General features: G+C 36.7%; 1 protein-coding gene and 1 non-coding gene across 3 annotated transcripts in view; both read left to right on the top strand.

Moving 5' to 3' along the window:
- Positions 1-20,494, top strand: part of CAMKMT (calmodulin-lysine N-methyltransferase) — a 404,052-nt gene that overhangs the window by 264,681 nt on the left and 118,877 nt on the right. The gene's annotated exons all lie outside the window — the stretch shown is intronic.
- LOC132531999 (U5 spliceosomal RNA) lies at positions 12,370-12,482 on the top strand. Its single transcript, XR_009544262.1, has one exon. It is a non-coding gene; the product is annotated as a U5 spliceosomal RNA (small nuclear RNA).

Here is a 20,494-nt window from a genome sequence, read left to right as displayed (position 1 = left end):
CAATCACCAACCACATAATAAAGCTAACAATTGGTTTTCTCTGCTCCTGGACTGCTAAATGCTGCTGAAAGAAAATGCATAAATGTTGATTGCACCATTACATTTATGATTTTCAGCCTCAGGTGACCCCTTGGTACCACCTGGTGATCAGTTTACCGATTCCCCACAGGAGCTATTTCATATATGTACTTCTTTCCTCAATTCGCCAACCTTGCCTCTAGCCAATATCATTAGGCATAATAGATGACTTGGACTTCTGGTTCTCTGTGAAAGAGAGTCATGAGTTATATCAAATTTCCTTTCTTCCTCCTAATTTAAATATATCTTCATTAATCTTTAATTCCTAACCTCTGTCTCAAAATAAAAAGGTTCCTTCTTCCAACAAGGTTAATATTTAAGACCATGGACTCTGAAGCCAGATTGCCTGGTTTAGGATTCAGGCTCCACCTTTTCTTGACTGTATGTCCGTGGGCAAGTTTTTCAGCTCCTCTGTGCTTCAGTTTTCTCATCTGTAAAATGAGAATTCTAGTAGTTCTTGCCTCTAGGGTTGCATACAGAATTAAGTGACTTAATACATGTAAAGTTCTACAAACAGAGGCTGGTGTCTGGCGCAGAAGATATCACAATATATGTAGTAGTAGTTTTTTTTTTCTTTAATCGGGGTATAGTTGTTTTACAATGTTGTGTTAGTTTCTACTGTACAGCGAAGCGGAGTTCCATGTGCTATACAGCAGGTTCTCATTAGTTATTTTATACCTATTAGTGTATATATGTCAATCCCAATCTCCCAGTTCATCCTCCCCCCTTCTCCCCTTGGTGTCAATACTTTTGTTCTCTACATCTGTGTCTCTATTTCTACCTTGCAAACCAGTTCATCTGTACCATTTTTCTAGATTCCACATATAGGCATTAATACATGATATTTGTTTTTCTCTTTCTGACTTACTTCACTCTGTATGACAGTCTTTAGGACCTAGAGACTGTAGTCGTAGTTGTTATTGTTATCTTTCCAAGACTCTACCTGTGTTCCTGATTGTGATAAGTAGCGTAAAGAACAGGAGGAAGCTTCTTACATAGGTTGGTCTGGGAAGGCCTCTCTGAGGAAGTGACATTTGACCGGATATCTAATGGGTGAGAATAGTCTAGTCAAGTGAAAAACTTAGAGAACACATCCTAGGCAGAGAAAACTAGTGCAAAGGCCCTGAAAGACGGAAATTGTTTGGTTTTTTGAGGAATGAAAGGGAACTAGTTAAAGCTGAAGTGTAGCAAGAAGGGAAAGAATGCCTCAAATGAACTTGGGGAGATGCCTGAGGCCAGCCAGCATCATATAGGAACCTAGCAGGCCACCATAAAGTGTGTACATTTTATTCTAAGTACAATGGGAGGCCATTGAAGCGTTTTAACCAGAGGAACAGCATGATCTAATTTGTATTTTTAAAGATTACTCTTTTTGTTTAGATTGATTAGATTTAGATTAGATTGATTAGATTGATTGATTAGATTTAGATAGAGAATAGACTGTTTGAAGGGCAAGAATAGAATAAGGAAAGGTTGATAAAAGATTATTGCATTATTCTAATTGAGAGATGGTAGTGATTTGGATTGTGGTGGCGCAATTGTAATGGCATGAAATAGATGAATTCTAGATATAATTTGGGAATTCAAATGGGGACATGGTGATGGATCGGTTGTGTGAGGGGGATGGTGAAGGAAAGGTAAGAATCAAGTATGACTTTTAAGTCATTGGCTTGAACAATATGATAGATGGTGGGGTTATTTATATAAATCATTCTCTAGCAAAGTCCACAGTCTCCAGGCAGGCAAAGGTAAAGATAAAGTATAATCCAAAATAAACTACAAAGTGACTCATTTTGGTTTCAAAATGGCCTTGCTTTCTCATTCCTCTTAGTATGGTAGATGGCAAGGAAGACTTCCACTTATTTATATCTAATGCTTTTTTTTAACTTTTAAAAGTCAACTTTATAAAAGTACAATTTACATACAATGAATGTACCCATTTTAAATGTACATTTCAATGAGTTTTAACAAATGTATAGATCTATGTAATCACTGCTCCAGTCAAGTTATAAAAAGTTTCCATTACTCTGAAAAGTTTGCTCATGTCCCTTTGTTGTCATGCCCAAGCCCTGGTCCCAGTCGTAGCCCTAGGAAACTACAGATCTCTGTAATTATCACTATAGATTAGTTTAACCTGTTCTAGATTTCTATATAAATGGAATTATATAGAATGTATTCTTTTGTAGGTACCTTTTTCCCTCAAATCATTGTTTTTTGAGATTTATCCATATTGTTGTGTATCAGTAATTCATCCTTTTAAAATTTTGTAGTATCCCATTGTATGCGTATATACCACAATTTGTTCATTCATCCACCTGTTGATCAACAGTTGGATTGTTCCCATTTTGAGGCTATTGGGAATCAAGCTGTTAGGAACATTTACGAACATTTGTGTACAGGATCTTTTATGGACATAAGTTTTCATTATTCTTGGATAATACCTAGGAGTGGAATGGCTGGGTCAATGTGATATGTATGCTATATGTTTAACCCTTTAAGGAATTGCCAAACTGTTTTTCAAAGTGGTTGTATCATTTTACATTCCTGCTGGCAATGTATGAGTTTCAGTTGCTTCACATTCTCACCAATACTTAGTAAGATCACTCTTTTTAATTTTGGCTATTATAGTGGCTTTGTAATGTTATCTCATTATGCTTTTAATTTTCATTTCCCTGATGATTACTGATGTTGATATCTTTTATGTGTTTGTATATCTTCTTTTGTGAAATGTAAAGATTCTGTTTAAATTTTTTGTGTAGTTTCTAGTTGAATTGTATGCCTTCTTTTTATCAAATTGTAAGAGATCTTTATATAACCTGGAAACAAGTCATTTGTTTGATATATGAGTTGCAAATATGTCCCAGTCTGGGACTTGCCTTTTCGTTTTCTTTATAATGTTTTTGGAAGAGCAAAAGTTTTAAATTTTGATGAAGGCTAAGTTGTCTTTTTTATTTCCTTTTTCTTTTTTGGCTAGTGCCTTTTGTGTCCTGACAAATCTCTGCTCACAATACCATCATGAATCTTATTCTCCTATGTTTTCATCTACAAGTATGAACTGTTGTCTTTTCAGTTTAGGAATGTTATACATTTGGATTTTATTATTAATATGGTGTGATATAAGGGTCAAAGTTCATTTTTTTTCATACTGATATCCAGTTGTTATGGCATTATTTGTTGAAAGGACTATCCTTCCCCCCGGCCCCCGAATTACCTTTGCATCTTTGTTGGAAATCAATTGACCATAAGTGTTCAGATCTCTTCCTAGATTCTCTTTTGCTCCATTGACCTATATGTCTATCCTCATGCCAATACCACACTGTCTTAATTATTATAGATTTATAAGTTTTGGAATCAGATTGTGTAAGTCATCTAATTTTGTTCTCTTTTTTCAAAAGTTGTTTTGGATATCCTAGGTTATTTGAATTTCATATAAATATTACAATCATCTTGGCAATCTCTATTCCCACAAAAGCCTGTTGCTATTTTAATTGGAATTGCATTGAATCCATAGATAAATTTGGAGAGAATTGACATATTAAAAGTCTTTCCATCATAATCATAATATATCACTCCATTTATTTAATTTCTCTTTAATTTCCATCAGTAATGTTTTATAGTTTTCAGTACACAGGTCTTCATAGTTTTTAGTAAACAGATCTTGTTCATCCACTATAGTGTGCATACTTATTCCCATTATTTATGTTTTTTTAAAAATTGCTTTTGTTAGTGGTATTGTAGTTTTATTTCATTTTCCAATTGTTTATTGCTAGCTTATAGAAATACAATTGATTTTGTGTATATTGACCTTGAATGCTGGGACATTGCTGTATTCACTTACTAATTCTAATAGCTTTTTTGAAGATTTCATAAGATTTTTTTTACCATATCAATAATTACTTTCTTTTTTAATTTTTTATAATTTTTGAATTTTATTTTATTTGTTTTTTTATACAGCAGGTTCTTATTAGTTATACATATTACTGTATACATGTCAATCCCAATCACCCAATTCATCACACCACCACCCCTGACGCTTTCCCCCCTTGGTGTCCATACGTTTATTCTGTACAACTCCGACTCAATTTCTGCGCTACAAACCAGTTCATCTGTACCATTTTTCTAGGTTCCACATATATGCGTTAATATACAATATTTGTTTTTCTCTTTCTGACTTACTTCACTCTGTATGACAGTCTCTAGGTCCATCAACGTCTCAACAAATGACTCAATTTCGTTCCTTTTTATGGCTGAGTAATATTCCATTGTATATATGTACCACATCTTCTTTATCCATTCATCTGTCGATGGGCATTTAGGTTGCTTCTATGACCTGCCTATTGTAAACAGTGCTGCAATGAACATTGGGGTGCATGTGTCTTTTTGAATTATGGTTTTCTCTGGGTATATGCCCAGTAGTGGGATTGCTGGGTCATATGGTAATTCTACTTTTAGTTTTTTAAGGAACCTCCGTAGTGGCTATATCAATTTACATTGCCACCAACACTGCAAGAGGGTTCCCTTTTCTCCACACCCTCTCCAGCATTTGTTGTTTGTAGATTTTTTCTGATGATGCCCATTCTAACTGGTGTGAGGTGATACCTCATTGTACTTTTGACTTGCATTTCTCTAATAATTAGTGACGTTGAGCAGCTTTTCATGTGCTTCCTGGCCATCTGTATGCCTTCCTTGGAGAAATGCCTATTTAGGTCTTCTGCCCATTTTTGGATTGGGTTGTTTGTTTCTTTAATATTGAGCTGCATGAGCTGTTTATATATTTTGGAGATAAATCCTTTGTCCATTGATTCGTTTGCGAATATTTTCTCCCATTCTGAGGGTTGCCTTTTCGTCTTGTTTGTAGTTTCCTTTGCTGTGCAAAAGCTTTGAAGTTTCATTAGGTCTTATTTGTTTATTTTTGTTTTTATTTCCATTACTCTAGGAAGTGGATCAAAAAAGATCTTGCTGTGATTTATGTCAAAGAGTGTTCTTCCTATGTTTTCCTCTAAGAGTTTTATAGTGTCTGGTCTTACATTTAGGTCTCTAATCCATTTTGAGTTTGTTTTTGTGTATGGTGTTAGGGAGTGTTCTAATTTCATTCTTTTACATGGAGCTGTCCAGTTTTCCCAGCACCACTTATTGAAGAGACAATCTTTTCTCCATTGTATATCCTTGCCTCCTTTGTCATAGATTAGTTGACCATATATGCATGGGTTTATCTCTGGGCTTTCCATCCTGTTCCATTGATCTATATTTCTGTTTTTGTGCCAGTACCATATTGTCTTGATTACTGTAGCTTTGCAGTATAGTCTGAAGTCAGGGAGTCTGATTCCTCCAGCTCCGTTTTTTTCCCTCAAGACTGCTTTGGCTGTTTGGAGTCTTTGTGTCTCCAAACAAATTTTAAGATTTTTTTGTTCTAGTTCTGTAAAAAATGCCATTGGTAATTTGATAGGGATTGCACTGAATCTGTAGATTGCTTTGGGTAGTATAGACATTTTCAGAATATTGATTCTTCCACCAAGAACATGGTACATCTCTCTGTCTGTTTGTATCATCTTTAATTTCTTTCATCAGTGTCTTATAATTTTCTGCATAAAGGTCTTTTGTCTTCCTAGGTAGGTTTATTCCTAGGTATTTTATTCTTTTTGTTGCAATAGTAAATGGGAGTGTTTCCTTAATTTCTCTTTCAGATTTTTCATCATTAGTTTATAGGATTTCTGTGCATTAACTTTCTATCCTGCAACTTTACCAAATTCATTGATTAGCTCTAGTAGTTTTCTGGTGGCATCTTTAGGATTCTCTATGTATAGTATCATGTCATCTGCAAGCAGTGACAGTTTTACTTCTTCTTTTCCAATTTGTATTCCTTTTGTTTCTTTTTCTTCTCTGATTGCCTTGGCTAGGACTTCCAAAACTATGTTGAATAATAGTGGTGACAGTGGACATCCTCGTCTTGTTCCTGATCTTAGAGAAAATGCTTTCAGTTTTTCACCATTGAGAATGATGTTGGCTGTGGGTTTGTCATATATTGCCTTTATTACCTTGAGGTAGGTTCCCTCTATGCCCACTTTCTGGAGAGTTTTTATCATAAATGGGTGTTGAATTTTGTCAAAACCTTTTTCGGTATCTATCGATATGATCATATGGGTTTTATTCTTCAATTTGTTAATATGGTGTATCACATTGATTGATTTGCATATATTGAAGAATCCTTGCATCCCTGGGATAAATCCCACTTCATCATGGTGTATGATCCTTTCAATGTGTTGTTGGATTCTATTTGCTAGTATTTTGTTGAGGATTTTTGCATCTATATTCATCAGTGATATTGGTCTGTAATTTCCTTTTTTTGTGACATCTTTGTCAGGTTTTGGTATCAGGGTGATGGTAGCCTCGTAGAATGGGGTTGGGAGTGCTCCTTCCTCTGCAATTTTTTAGAAGAGTTTGAGAAGAATGGGTGTTAGCTCCTCTCTAAATGTTTCATAGAATTCACCTGTGAAGCCATCTGATCCTGGACTTTTGTTGGTTAGAAGATTTTTAATCACAGTTTCAGTTTCATTACTTGTGATTGGTCTGTTCATATTTTCTATTTCTTCCTGGTTCAGTCTTGGAAGGTTACACCTTTCTAAGAATTTGTCCATTTTTTCCAGGTTGTCTGTTTTATTGGCATAGAGTTGCTTGTAGTAGTCTCTTAGTATGCTTTGTATTTCTGTGGTGTCTGTTGTAACTTCTCCTTTTTCATTTCTAATTTTATTGATTTGAGTCCTCTCCCTCTTTTTCTTGATGAGTCTGGCTAATGGTTTATCAATTTTGTTTATCTTCTCAAAGAACCAGCTTTTATTTTTATTGATCTTTGCTATTGTTTTCTTTGTTTCTATTTCATTTATTTCTGCTCTGATCTTTATGATTTCTTTCCTTCTGCTAACTTTGGGTTTTGTTTGTTCTTCTTCCTCTAGTTCCTTTAGGTGTAAGGTTAGATTGTTTATTTGTGATTTTTCTTGTTTCTTGAGGTAGGCTTGTATAGCTATAAACTTCCCCTTAGAACTGCTTTTGCTGCATCCCATAGGTTTTGGATCATCGTGTTCTCATTGTCATTTGTCTCTAGGTAAATTTTTGATTTCCTCTTTGATTTCTTCAGTGATCTCTGGGTTATTTAGTAACGTATTGTTTAGCCTCCATATGTTTGTGTTTTTTTACCCTGTAAATCATTTCTAATCTCATAGCATTGTGGTCAGAAAAGATGCTTGACATGATTTCAATTTTCTTAAATTTACTGAGGCTTGATTTGTGACCCAGGATGTGATCTATCCTGGAGAATGTTCCATGCACACTTGAGAAGGTGTAATCTGCTGTTTTTGGATGGAATGTCCTATAAATATCAATTAAATCTATGTGGTCTACTGTGTCATTTAAAGCTGTGTTTCCTGTTTGAATCATCTGTCCATTGATGTAAGTGAGGTGTTAAAGTCCCCCACTATTATTGTGTTACTGTTGATTTTCTCTTTTATAGCTGTCAGCAGTTGTCTTATGTATTGAGGTGCTCCTATGTTGGGTGCATATATATTTATAATTGTTATACCTTCTTCTTGGATTGATTCCTTGATCATTATGTAATGTCCCTCCTTGTCTCTTGTAACATTCTTTATTTTTAAGTCTATTTTATCTGATATGAGTATTGCTACTCCAACTTTCTTTTGATTTCCATTTGCATGGAATATCTTTTCCCATCCCCTCACTTTCAGTCTGTATGTGTCCCTAGGTCTGAAGTGGGTCTCTTGTGGACAGCATATATAAGGGTCTTCTTTTTGTATCCATTCAGCGAGCCTGTGTCTTTGGTTCGAGCATTTAATCCATTCACGTTTAAGGTAATTATCAATATATATGTTTCCATTACCATTTTCTTAATTGTTTTGGGTTTGTTTTTGTAGGCCCTTTTCTTCTCTTGTGCTTCCCACTTAGAGAAGTCCCTTTAGCATCTGTTGTAGAGCTGGTTTGGTGGTGCTAAATTCTTTTAGCTTTTGCTAGTCTGTAAAGCTTTTGATGTCGCCATTGAATCTGAATGAGATCCTTGCCGGGTAGAGTAATCTTGGTTGTAGGTTCTTCCCTTTCATCACTTTATATATATCTTGCCACTCCCTTCTGGCTTGTAGAGTTTGTGCTGAGAAATCAGCTGTTAACCTTATGGGAGTTCCCTTGTATGTTATTTTTCATTTTTCCCTTGCTGCTTTCAATAATTTTTCTTTGTCTTTAATTTTTGCCAATTTGATTACTATGTGTCTCGGTATGTTTCTCCTTGGGTTTATCGTGTATGGGACTCACTTTTCTTCCTGGACTTGGGTGGCTATTTCCTTTCCCTTGTTAGGGAAGTTTTCGATTATAATCTCTTCAGATATTTTCTCAGGTCCTTTCTCTCTCTCTTCTCCTTCTGGGACCCCTATAATGTGAATGTTGTTGCATTTAATGTTGTCCCAGAGGTCTCTTAGGCTGTCATTTCTTTTCATTCTTTTTTCTTTATTCTGTTCTGCAGCAGTGAATTCCACCATTCTGTCTTCCAGGTTACTTATCTGTTCTTCTGCCTCAGTTATTCTGCTGTTGATTCCTTCTAGTGTATTTTTCATTTCAGTTATTGTATTGTTCACCTCTGTTTGTTTGTTCTTTAATTCTTCTAGGTCTTTGTTAAACATTTCTTGCATCTTCTCAATCTTTGCCTCCATTTTTTTTCCCCCTCGAGGTCCTGGATCATCTTCACTATCATTATTCTGAATTCTTTTTCTGGAAGGTTGCCTATCTCCACTTCATTTAGTTGTTTTTCTGGGGTTTTATCTTGTTCTTTCATCTGGTACGTAGCCCTCTGCCTTTTCATGTCGTCTATCTTTCTGTGAATGTGGTTTTTGTTCCACAGGCTGCAGGATTGTAGTTCTTCTTGCTTCTGCTGTCTGCCCTCTGTTGGATGGGGCTATCTAAGAGGCTTATGCAAGTTTCCTGGTGGGAGGGAATGGTGGTGGGTAGAGCTGGCTGTTGCTCTGGTGATCAGAGCTCAGTAAAACTTTAATCCACTTGTCTGCTGATGGGTGGGGCTGGGTTCCCTCCCTGTTGATTGTTTGGCCTGAGGTGACCCAACACTGGAGCCTACCCAGGCTCTTTCGTGGGTCTAATGGTGGACTCTGGGAGGGCTCACGCCAAGGAGTACTTCCCAGAACTTCTTCTGCCAGTGTCCTTGTCCTCACAGTAAGACACAGCCACCCCCCGCCTCTGCGGGAGACCCTCCAACACTAGCAGGTAGGTCTGGTTCAGTCTCCTATGGGTCACTGCTCCTTCCCCTGGGTTCTGATGTGCACACTACTTTGTGTGGCCTCAAGAGTGGAGTCTCTGTTTCCCCCAGTCCTGTCAAAGTCCTGCAATCAAATCCCACTAGCTTTCAAAGTCTGATTCTCTAGGAATTCCTCCTCCCATTGCTGGACCCCCAGGTTGGGAAGCCTGACATGGGGCTCAGAACCTTCACTCCAGTGGGTGGGTTTCTGTGGTGTGAGTGTTCTCCAGTTTGTGAGTCACCCAGCCAGCAGTTATGGGATTTGATTTTATTGTGATTGCGCCCCTCCTACCGTTTCATTGTGGCTTCTCCTTGGTTTTTGGATGTGGGGTATCTTTTGGTGAGTTCCGGCGTCTTCCTATGGATGATTGTTCAGCCGTTAGTTCTGATTCTGGTGCTCTCGCAAGAGGGAGTGAGAGCATGTCTCATAGGATTTTTAAATTTACAAGATTTTATCTTCTATGAATAGAGACAGTTTTACTTCATACTTTTTAGTTTGTATGCCTTGGTTTCTTTTTCTTGCTTTATTGTGCTGGCCAGGACCTCTAGTGCAACACTTAATAGAAGTGTTGAAAGTGGATATCTTTGTCTTGTTTCTGATCTTAGGGGAAAGCATTTAGTCTCACCATTAACTATGATATTAAGTATAGGGGTTTTTGTAGATGCCCTTTATCAAAAGAGGAAGTATTCTTCTATTTCTAGTTTGTTGTGAAATTTTGTCATGAATATGTGTTGAATTGTGTCAAACAACTTTCCTGTATTTTTTGAGACAATTATATTGCTTTTCTTGTTTTGTTAATATGGTAAATTACATTTGATTTTCTAATGTTAGTCCAACCTTTTATTCCTGAGATAAACCCCATTTTGTCATAAGATACTATCATTTTTAGATATTACTGAATTTGATTTGCTATTATTTTGCTAAGGATTATGTCATCTATGTTCACAGTACTCATAATGGTTTATATTTTTCTTGAAGTTTTATTGTAGTTTCTTTGTCTGGTTTTGGTATCGGGGTATTGCTACACTCATAAAATAAATTGGCAAGTGTCCTTTCCTCTTCTCTCTTTCTGAAAGAATTTGTATAAGATTGATAGTAATTCTTCCCTAAATGCTTGATAAAATTAACCAGTGAAGTCATCTGGCCTAGAGTATTCTTTTTTTTTTTTTTCAGCTGTACCACTCATGGGATGTTAGTTCCCCAACCAGGGATTGAACCTGGGCCCTCGGCAGTGAGAGCACAGAGTCCCAACCACTGGACCACTAGGGAATTTGGCCTAGAGTATTCTTTGCGGAAAAGTTTTTATTTGCAGATTCAATTAAATAGATAGGGGGCTTCAGATTTTTTATTTCTTCTTGTGTCAGTTTTGACAATTGTGTCTTTCAAGGAATTTTTCCTTTTCATGGGTTTATTTTCCAAATTTCCTTATTTATAATATTCCCTTATTACACTTTTAATATCTATAAGAACTGAAGCTATGTCTCCTTTTTCATTCCCAACATTTGTATTTCATTTCTTTCTTTTGTTTCTTCTTGAGCCGTCAGTCCATCTAGAAGTTTATCAATTTTACTGATCTTTTCAAAGAACTGGCTTTTGATTTCATTGATTTTCTCTATTGTTTATCTCTTTTCTATTTCATTGCTTTCTACTTTTATCTTTTTTATTTCCTTATTTCTAATTACTTCAGTTTTAATATGCTCTTCTTTCTCTAGCTTCCAAAAGTGAAAGCTTAAGTCATTTTTTTAAACCTTTTTTTTCTAATGTAAGCATTCAAAGCTGCAAATTTTCCTCCTAAGTACTATACATGCAACAAATTTTGATATATTTTAATTATTCAGTTCAAAATATTTTTAATTTTTCTGTGATTTATTCTTTGACCTATGGATTATTTAGCTGTGTGTTGTTTAATTTTCAAGACATCTTTATGTTACCCATTTCTAACTTAATTTTAATTTGGTCAGAGAATGGATTCTGGATAATTCATTCTTTTAAATTCATGGAGACTTGTTTTATGGTCGTTCATATGGTTTCTTTTGGTGAATGTTCCATGTGAATTTGAAAGAAAAATGTATTTTGCCATTGTTTGATGTATTGTTCTGTAAATGTCAGTTAAATCAAGTAGGTTGATAGTATTATTCTTCTCTTTTACATCCTTACTAATGTTCTGCCTACTTGTTCTATCAATTACTGAAAGAGGAGTTGTAAAATCTCCTATTATAATTACATATTTGTCTATTTTTCTTTTCATTTCTTTCATTCTTCCTTCATGTATTTTGAAGCTCTTATATTTGTTGCATACATATTAATGATTGTTATGTCTTTTTGATGAATCAATCCCTTTATACTTATGAAATGTCCCTCTTTTTCTTGGTAATATTCCTTGTGTGAAGTCTACTTTGTATGATGTTAATATAGCTACTCTAATTTTCTCATGATTAGTGTTTGTATGGTATATCTTGTTTCAGCCTCTATGTTTAACCTATCTACCAATTCATATTTTGTGTACATTTCTTGTGGACAGCCATACAGTTGGATCTTGGATTTTGAACCCACTGACAAATTTTGCTTTTAATTGGACTGAATTTAATTGTCGATATGGTTGTGCTTAAGTTTACAACTTGCTATTTGTTTTCTGCTTGTCGCATTTGGTCCTTTTTCTTCCTGTCTTCTTTTGTAGTAATTATCTTTTAGTATTCCATTTTCTCAACTATTGGCTTAGTGACTAAACTCTTTTAAAGTTAGTGTTTGCTCTAAGTTTTAAACTATATAACTTTAACTGATATCTACCTTCAAATAGTGTTATACTACTTTGCATATAATGTTAGAACCTTCAAAAATGTACTTCCACTCTTTCTACTGTCCTATATGCTATTGGTATTGTACATTTTACTTGCATGTGTCATAAACCTCACAATACATTATTATTTTTGCTTTAAAAGGTTGTCTTTTTTTAAATTAATTTTTATTGGATTGTGGTTGCTTTACAATGTTGTGTTAGTTTCTGCTGTATAAATCTTTCGCCTTTTACTAAAGATTTCCGTGGAAAAGAACAGAAACAGTTATCTTTCAAAGTAACTTAAAAACAAGAAAAATGTTTATACTTACTCATATACTTACCATTTCCAGTGCTCTTCATTCACTTATATAGATCTGAGTTTCTATGTAATATAATTTCCTTTCACCTGAAGACCTTCTTTAATCATTTCTTATTATGCGGGTTGGCTGGCAATCACTTCTGTCATCTTTCATTTGTCAGGAAAAGGCTTTATTTTTTCCTTCATTATTGAAGTTTCTTTTCACTGGACATAGAATTTTAGGTTAATGGGGTTTTTTTGTTTGTTTGTTTGTTTTGTGGTACGTGGTACCTCTCACTGTTGTGGCCTCTCCTGTTGCGGAGCACAGGCTCCGGACACGCAGGCTCAGCTGCCATGGCTCACGGACCCAGCCGCTCTGCGGCACATGGGATCTTCCCGGACTGGGGCACGAACCCGTGTTCCCTGCATCGGCAGGCAGACTCTCAACCACTGCGCCACCGGGGAAGCCCAAATGGTATTTTTTTCTTTAAATTTTTCTCTGGATAAAGACTTTTAGTTTGATAGCCTTTTTCTTTAGCATCTTAAGGAGGTCATTTCATTGTTCCCTGGATTGTATTATTTCTAATGAGAAGTCGGTGGTAATTCTTATCTTTGTCCTTCTGAATATACTGTGTCTTTTTGGAGGGGAAGTGCTGATTTTAAGATTTTTCTCTTACTTATTTACAAAACAAATAGACTCATAGACATAGAAAAGCAACTTATGGTTACCAAAGGGGAAAGGGAGGGGGAAGGATAAATTAGGAGTTTGGGATTAAAATATACACACTTTTATATATAAAATAGATAACCAACAAGGACCTACTGTATAGCACAGGGAACTATATGCAATATCTTGTAGTAACCTATAATGGAAAAGAATCTAAAAAAGAACATATATATAACTGAATCACTTTGCTATACACCTGAAACTAACACAACATTGTGAATCAACTGTATTTCGATAAAAAAAATTTTTAAGTGTAAGAAAAGATTTTCTCTTTATTACTGTTTTTCAGTAGCTTGATTATCATGTGCCTTAATATGACTTTCTTTGTAATTATCCTGCTTGGGGTTTGCTGGCCTCATATATGTTTTGCTTTAAAATTTTCATCAAATTTGGGACTTATTTCTTGGAACATATTTCTCACCCATTTCTCTCCCCAGTCCTTTTTGGGGCTTCAATTATGTGTACGTTAGACTACTTGATATTGTCCCACACATCACCAAAGCTCTGTTCAATTTTTTTCATCCTTTTTTCTCTCTTTCCTTCAGTTTGGTGAGTTTTTGATTACTATTACCAATCTTTTCAGCCGTTGACTAATCTGATGTTAAGCTCCATTTGGTGAATTTTAAAAATCTCAGATGTAGTATATTTTTGGCTCTAAAAGTTTATTTGGTTCCTTTTTTATATTGATAGTTTCCATTTCTCTCATTATTTTTATGTTTTCCTTCAATCCTTGAATATGTTTGTAATATCTTTTTATGACTTCTTGTTCTGCTAAATCTGTTTGTCATTTCTGGGTCTGTTTTATTGATCAAATTTTCTTTTGTTTTTGATCACATGTTTTTCTTCTTTGCAAGTCTAGTAAGTTTTTGAGGATGCAAGAGGTTGTGAGCATTACATTGTGGAAGGTCTGAATTTTGTTTTCACTTAGTAGATTCAGTTCAGTTGCTAATGGATCAGCTTGATTCTTTCCAGGCTTGTTTTTGTTTTTAAGCTTTGTTGGGCACGTCTAGAGTAGCCTTTATGGCTAGGTAAGCCCTACTACTGTCTTATGTTTTGGCATTTTCACTGAATGCCTCCAGTATTCAGTGATATCTCTCCACTATGCCTGGATGGAACTGGAACATCTTGCAGCCTGACATTCTTTGCCCAGCCTCATGGAGTCACTCTATGGAATCACAGCTTAATGCTCAGGCAAGGATTCAAGAGGGACCCTATACAGATTTCTGAATCTCTGCTTTTGCATTGCTCTGTCCTCTCTGCTATTCTCTCCTACAAATTCCAGCCACCTTAGCCTCCCCTAATTCCATCTCTACCTCTTTAACTCATCAAGTCATCCATGTTCTGCTTGGAGTGATCTTAGGACTCACTGCATTTTTCTCCCTTCTCCTGGAGATCACAGTCCTGTGCTGCCTGTTGTCTAGTAGCTGAAAGCAGTGGTTTCATATATTTAGTCCAGTTATTTACAGTTGGGGGTCAAGTCTTGTACTGTTTTTGATCATCATTAGAAGCAGAAACATTCTAATGCCTTTTAAAGATTAATAATTGTTTAGAAATTCACTTACACATCATCCCACAGTGTTTATTAAGCACCTGCAATGTGCTAATAAGTACCATGCCAGGATCTGAGGATACAGAGAGATATTAAAGAAGACAAACATGTATTATAAATAATTAGAAAGATGTATGGGAGCCCAAAATAGGACATAAGTAACTATATGGTAGGGACAGAGGCATTGATGAAGAAATCTAGTTTTATAGGTGTTCCCCAGGTTGAGGCTGGAAGAAAGGACATTCCAAACAGCACAATAAGTGGAAAGGTACAGATATATGAAATAGCACAATGTGCTTACAAAGCTTGTTTTATTAACTGATCATTCATTTAGTAAATATATCTTCAGTGTCTAGTAGATGCTATGCAATGTGCTAAGGGTTGGGTATCCAAAGTGTGAGTGAGGTGTTCATGATTCCTGCCATCATAGAACTTCCAGTCCAGTACTTCAGTGTGAATGGAGCATAGGGTGCCCCGATTGGGGTAATATTTGTGAGTGAGGTAGCAGGAAAGGCAGGTTGAAGGCATGTTGTGAGGTACCTTAAATGCTGCTCTAAGGGGTAATCATTGTCCTAAAAGCCACTGTCCTCCAAACATTTTTGATTATAGCTGTAAATTTTTTTGCATATTTACCCCAGCATGTATATTCATTTATTAATAAACTATATGTGCACTACTATATCGACATATTATATATTCTATAAAAATATACAAAAAAAGAAATGTAACAGGATAATGTAAATAAACATAGATATTCCAGTGTTCTCTTCCTGTATTCCGTGCTTCATCTTGCACATCCCAGGCTTGCACCCCTCACTTTGTAGCTCAGCAGGCAATGGGAAGCTTTCAAGATTCTCGTTCAGGAAATGAAACTGATCAGAATTCTGCTTTATAAAGATTCCAAACATGACTTTTATTCTAGTCATGCTGAATAATGCTTTTAAAAGCAGAGAAGAAGCTGAACTAATATGATTCCTTCCAATCCCAGGATTATATAGCTGGGGCTGCTCCTTAGAAGAGGTTAGGATTCTAACCTACTGTGGTCATTTGTTGTATTATTAAGATGCAATACACTAGACTGGCCAAGTGACTTAAAGCAGTAGAATATCCAATGTGGAGCTGGTGTTCCCTGCAGTGGAACTGACTTTGCTACATGCAAGTCATCACTTAACTCTTTGGCAAATTACTTTCGGATGCACCTATATTATGTCCAGAAGTGCAGAAATAAAGGCTCGGCATACTAGATAAGAAGCTGGACCTTGGAAACAAAACTGAGTAGTATTGGATGTCCCAGAAATAGTAGTACAGGCTAGTAGGCAAGCCTAAGTCAGAGCAGCTGAAGACGGCAGGCAGAATGAGAAGCCAGGTGGTTGAAAGGATGGTAACCAGGAGGACAGAGTTACCAGAATTAGGACCAGGTGCCTCTAAGCCAGAAAAACAGAATTACCAGAGTTAGGACCCAGGAAGTCTGCAAGAGCTTGGAGAATGGATACAAACAACCAGCCCCAGGGAAAAGCTGAATGTCTGAGAGGTGGCCTGCTTCGGCTCCACAGAGTCTCTGTGCGACCACGGAGGCAGCTGCCCAGGTGGAGTAGAGAACCTGAATGGAGTGGGACACGAAAAGGCTGAAAGAAGGATGCTTTGGGAAGTAGTCAATATGGTCCAGATTTATTTTCTGGCTGGAACATTTCTATTCCCTATTTCCAGACTCTCAACACTTCTCTTTATGGTTTTAAAAAATACTATCTCATAGAATAAAAGAAGTTCTTCCTAAAGTTATATGAGAATGTACTGACTATATCCTTCTATATACACTTCCTATGTAGTTTAAGAGAAAAGATATATAAACTTCTACGAATTGGAGATCCACATCCAGAAAACGTCTTAATGTCAAGCAGGAGAGAGTTCAGTTGCTTTTCCAGCTCTGCTCCAGCTTTGATTTTGTCTCCTGACTAAATAATTGTTGAGGCCAATGTGCCTACCTCTTGTTCCATTTTACTTACCCTATTTCAAACAACTGAAGCACATTACCTCTCTCTAGAAACGGAAGCCGAGGACATTCTCTGTTTTGAGTTCACCTAGCAGTAGATAGAGTAGTACTGCAAGTTCACAGGCAATTTTAGCAGGTGAGAGAGAAAAATTCAAGTTACCAAAGTATTTGACATACTGCGGCTGAAGCTGGCCTACGGCTGGTGGGTGTTCGATAAAAACAAAATGAGCCATGGCCGGGGGCACCTGTAGGATGGTTAATGGCAGTCATTTAGCTGTCATTCATTTTTCAGTTCAAATTATTTTAAAATACTTTGTTAGTTCGGAATGTGTTTGCTTAAGTCATTTCAGTAGTAATACTTTTCTCCAGGAGTCAATTAGGTATTCATTTTACAGCTCTTGCATAATAGCTGAGAAAACTGCAATTGCACAAGCAAAGCACAGATAAACACCAGATTATCATGTTAAAGTCCTTATTAGTCTGTCAGGAGAATTTTTTTTTTCACTGAATGCTTTTTGGTTTTTTATTATCCTTTTTTTTTTTTAAATTAGGATTTTCCCAATGTTAGTTTAGTTTTAAAGAAATATTATTCAGGTCTCCATTTTCATTAGGAAACTAGTCTTTTCTCTACCTTCTCCACACATATTAACTTCAGCCTAAAATAGCAAGTTTCCCTTTTAAAATTTTAAAATATATATAAGCTGTTTAATTCTTTTTCTGAGCTATCCAATGACCTCTTTACTTAAAGGTGTTTTAGCAAAAGTAGACCTCTTCCTACGTCAGATTTGACTTAACAGACACCTATTAGCAATCCTAAACCCAGAACGACAGGGGTTATTTAAAATAATACTAAGTCTCCCATTTATTTACAGAGTTTCTATTGTTTTTGAGAAGCCACCATATTAAAGCGTTCTCACATTTATATACGTATTTATGTGTTTGTGTGTGAAACTGTATCTACTTTCTTTTCAATTATGGTTTCACCTCCTGGAAGGCAGAAACTGTATCTTTTGACAGATATTTCTCTTCTGTTTCAGATTCAAGGCAGTGTTAGGAAAGTCAGGCTATCAGTCAATACTGTTCAATTTCTATTTGAGATAAGGTGTTTTGTCCCAAGATTTGAGGAGAATCCACAGAACTCCCCCATGAAATCTAAAAGACTGTCTTTCTCCTATTGCAGTCATTATTCCAGGTTAAAAACAGGAGGAAAGAAACTAAAGTTACTTCACTGTGTCACGAGAAGCCAAAAATTCTGCCATCTGCTTCAAATGAAAGCTTTCCTAATGAGAATCCAAGGCAGAACACTATGCGTTTCTTCTCGTTCCTCACAGATAGAACGTCTATTATCTTTCACATGGAGCCAAGACCTCTTAAGGGAAAGGAAATCCTCCTCTAAAATCAAATTGTGGGGTGCAATATAATTCGTGATTTTTTTCTCTTATAAGAAAATGGCATGGGATCTTAGGCAGCCTGACTGTCTGTGTGTCAGCTGTGTAGGTCCTTCCAGGAGAAATGTTTTCTGGTCCATAAGAAAAGCAGACAAATAGGAGATACCCTCCCAATATCGCGTGATTAATTGCCTCTGCCGTTCCCTGACCTTCGCCCTCTCCAGCACATATGGTCAGTGGCAGAAGCCTGGACAGCCAGTTTTGCTTTCTTAGCTGGCAGAGGGGTAGAAAGAACACATTTGTAGTCACTAGCAAGACCAAGCCCCCAAAGGGTGGAGATTTGGGTTGTCTGAACTGCCAAATTAGCTCCCCAAATGGTTTGTTTCATGGCAGGTTTGATCTTTTCGTTATATCCTGAATTACATTTATTTCCTTTGGGTTTTGACATGGAGGCAGCAAGACACAAGAAAACCAACCAAGACTTATCCTTTGATATTCAAGAAATATTCCAATCAAGACTAGATAGACTGGGTAATATTCCCAAAGCCAACTTGGAATATTAACAAAGCTAATTCAGGTCAGGCTGACTGAAATGACTAGTTGGTGGGGAAGCTATTAGTTTATTTTGTTCATCTGAACTTCCAGTGTGTTTTGATTAAGGTAGTGGATAGATTATGGTTTGCCTGTTACCCAAACAGCACTATCATCCTTCAGAGTTCCCAGGGGTTTTTATTCAGTTCTTATGGACAGTTTAGTGCAGTGCGTTAAGAGAACAGATGCTGGCGCTTTATTGTTTTGGCCGAGCAACATGCAGGATCTTAGTTCCCCGAACAGGGATCGAATCCGTGACCCCTGCATTGGAAGCATGGAGTCTTAACCACTGGAGTGCCAGGGAAGTCCCTAGACTGCATGGCTTTAAATCACAACTCTGCCACTTTCTAGCTGGGTAGACCTGGGCAAATTGCTTAATCTCCGTGCTTCAGTTTCGTCATCCATAAAATGGGAATAATAATGGTACTTACTTCATAAGATTGTAATGGGTTATAATAAATGACTTGATAAACGTAAAAGCACTTAGAATAGTGCCTGGTACATAGAAAGCACTATACAAGTGTAGCGGTAGCAGTGGCATGGTTATGTATGGTAGGGTAACTTTCAACACCAGCTCCTGTTTTCTGTGGTTGAATATTTGTATACTAATGATAGCCTAAAGCCCCTTATTTAACTCCACCCTGTTGCTTAATACTATGTGAGGAAGGCAGATCACGCAAATGAAAGCTTATTTTTTCCATCTGTAGTCACTCAACCTTCAATAATGCAAATGGAGATTACCCATGTTGAGGACTATCCATGGAGGTATTTCAATTTAGGGCTATTTTACTCTCTTCAACCTATTTCTAAGGGCACCTCATTTAATAGAGGTTGATTGGGTCCTCTGGGGATAGGAGTTAATTTTATGAATTATCTAAGGATTCCAGAATAACTTAAAAACTTATAATGTATTTGTAAATATTTAGGATTGATTCATGTTTTGGGTTGTCTGAACAGCCATCCCCCAGCCCAACTCGGTTGACCCGGGGATTAGATGTGATTTTATTGCAGTCTTGACGTTTCACCCGGTGGGAGGCGGCGACCAAGTACCCACTGAGCATCCGTTTCCCGCCTGTTTGAAAACTGAGCTTTCCTTGTGGGACACACATCCATCCACTTAATACCTGGGTTTTGAATAGTCACGTTAAGCAACAGACAATTTAAAAGTCATTTTACTATTGATGTGTCATCAAACAGACAATATGACTATATGACTATCAATAATATGACTTTTGGTGAAATGGAATAGAAATAATACTTTAAATAGAACCATCATAACTGAAATGATCAGTGGTTCTTAGTATTTTTAAAGCATCATTTGTAACAATGTAATACAAAGAAATATCTTCTATGATTTCGTTCCCATTCGATGTAGAATTTTGCTTTGGAAGGTACTGTTTTGAATATCGGAGAGCCTGAACTCCTCTGCCTATTTAGCCTACAGGTGCAAAACATAAGCCTGGCTTCACATCCTGGCTTTGCCATTTACTAGCTCAGTGACTTGGGCAAATTACCTAACTCCTGTAGACCTCAGTTTCCTCATGCATGAACTGGAGATACCGTCCTCATAGAAATGTTTTAAGAATTAAATATAATAATATAACTAAAGCACAGGGACTTCCCTGGTGGTCCAGTGGTTAGGACTCCGTGCTCCCAATGCAGGGGGCCTGGGTTTGATCCCTGGTCAGGGAACTAGGGAACTAGACCCCACATGCTGCTGCAAAGATCCCTCATGCCACAACTAAGACCCGGTGCAGCCAAATACATACATACATACATACATAAAGCACAC

Source organism: Lagenorhynchus albirostris, chromosome 13 (genome assembly GCF_949774975.1).
Source record: "Lagenorhynchus albirostris chromosome 13, mLagAlb1.1, whole genome shotgun sequence".
Classification (NCBI taxonomy): Eukaryota; Metazoa; Chordata; class Mammalia; order Artiodactyla; family Delphinidae; genus Lagenorhynchus; species Lagenorhynchus albirostris.
This window is presented reverse-complemented; position numbering and strand designations above follow the sequence as displayed.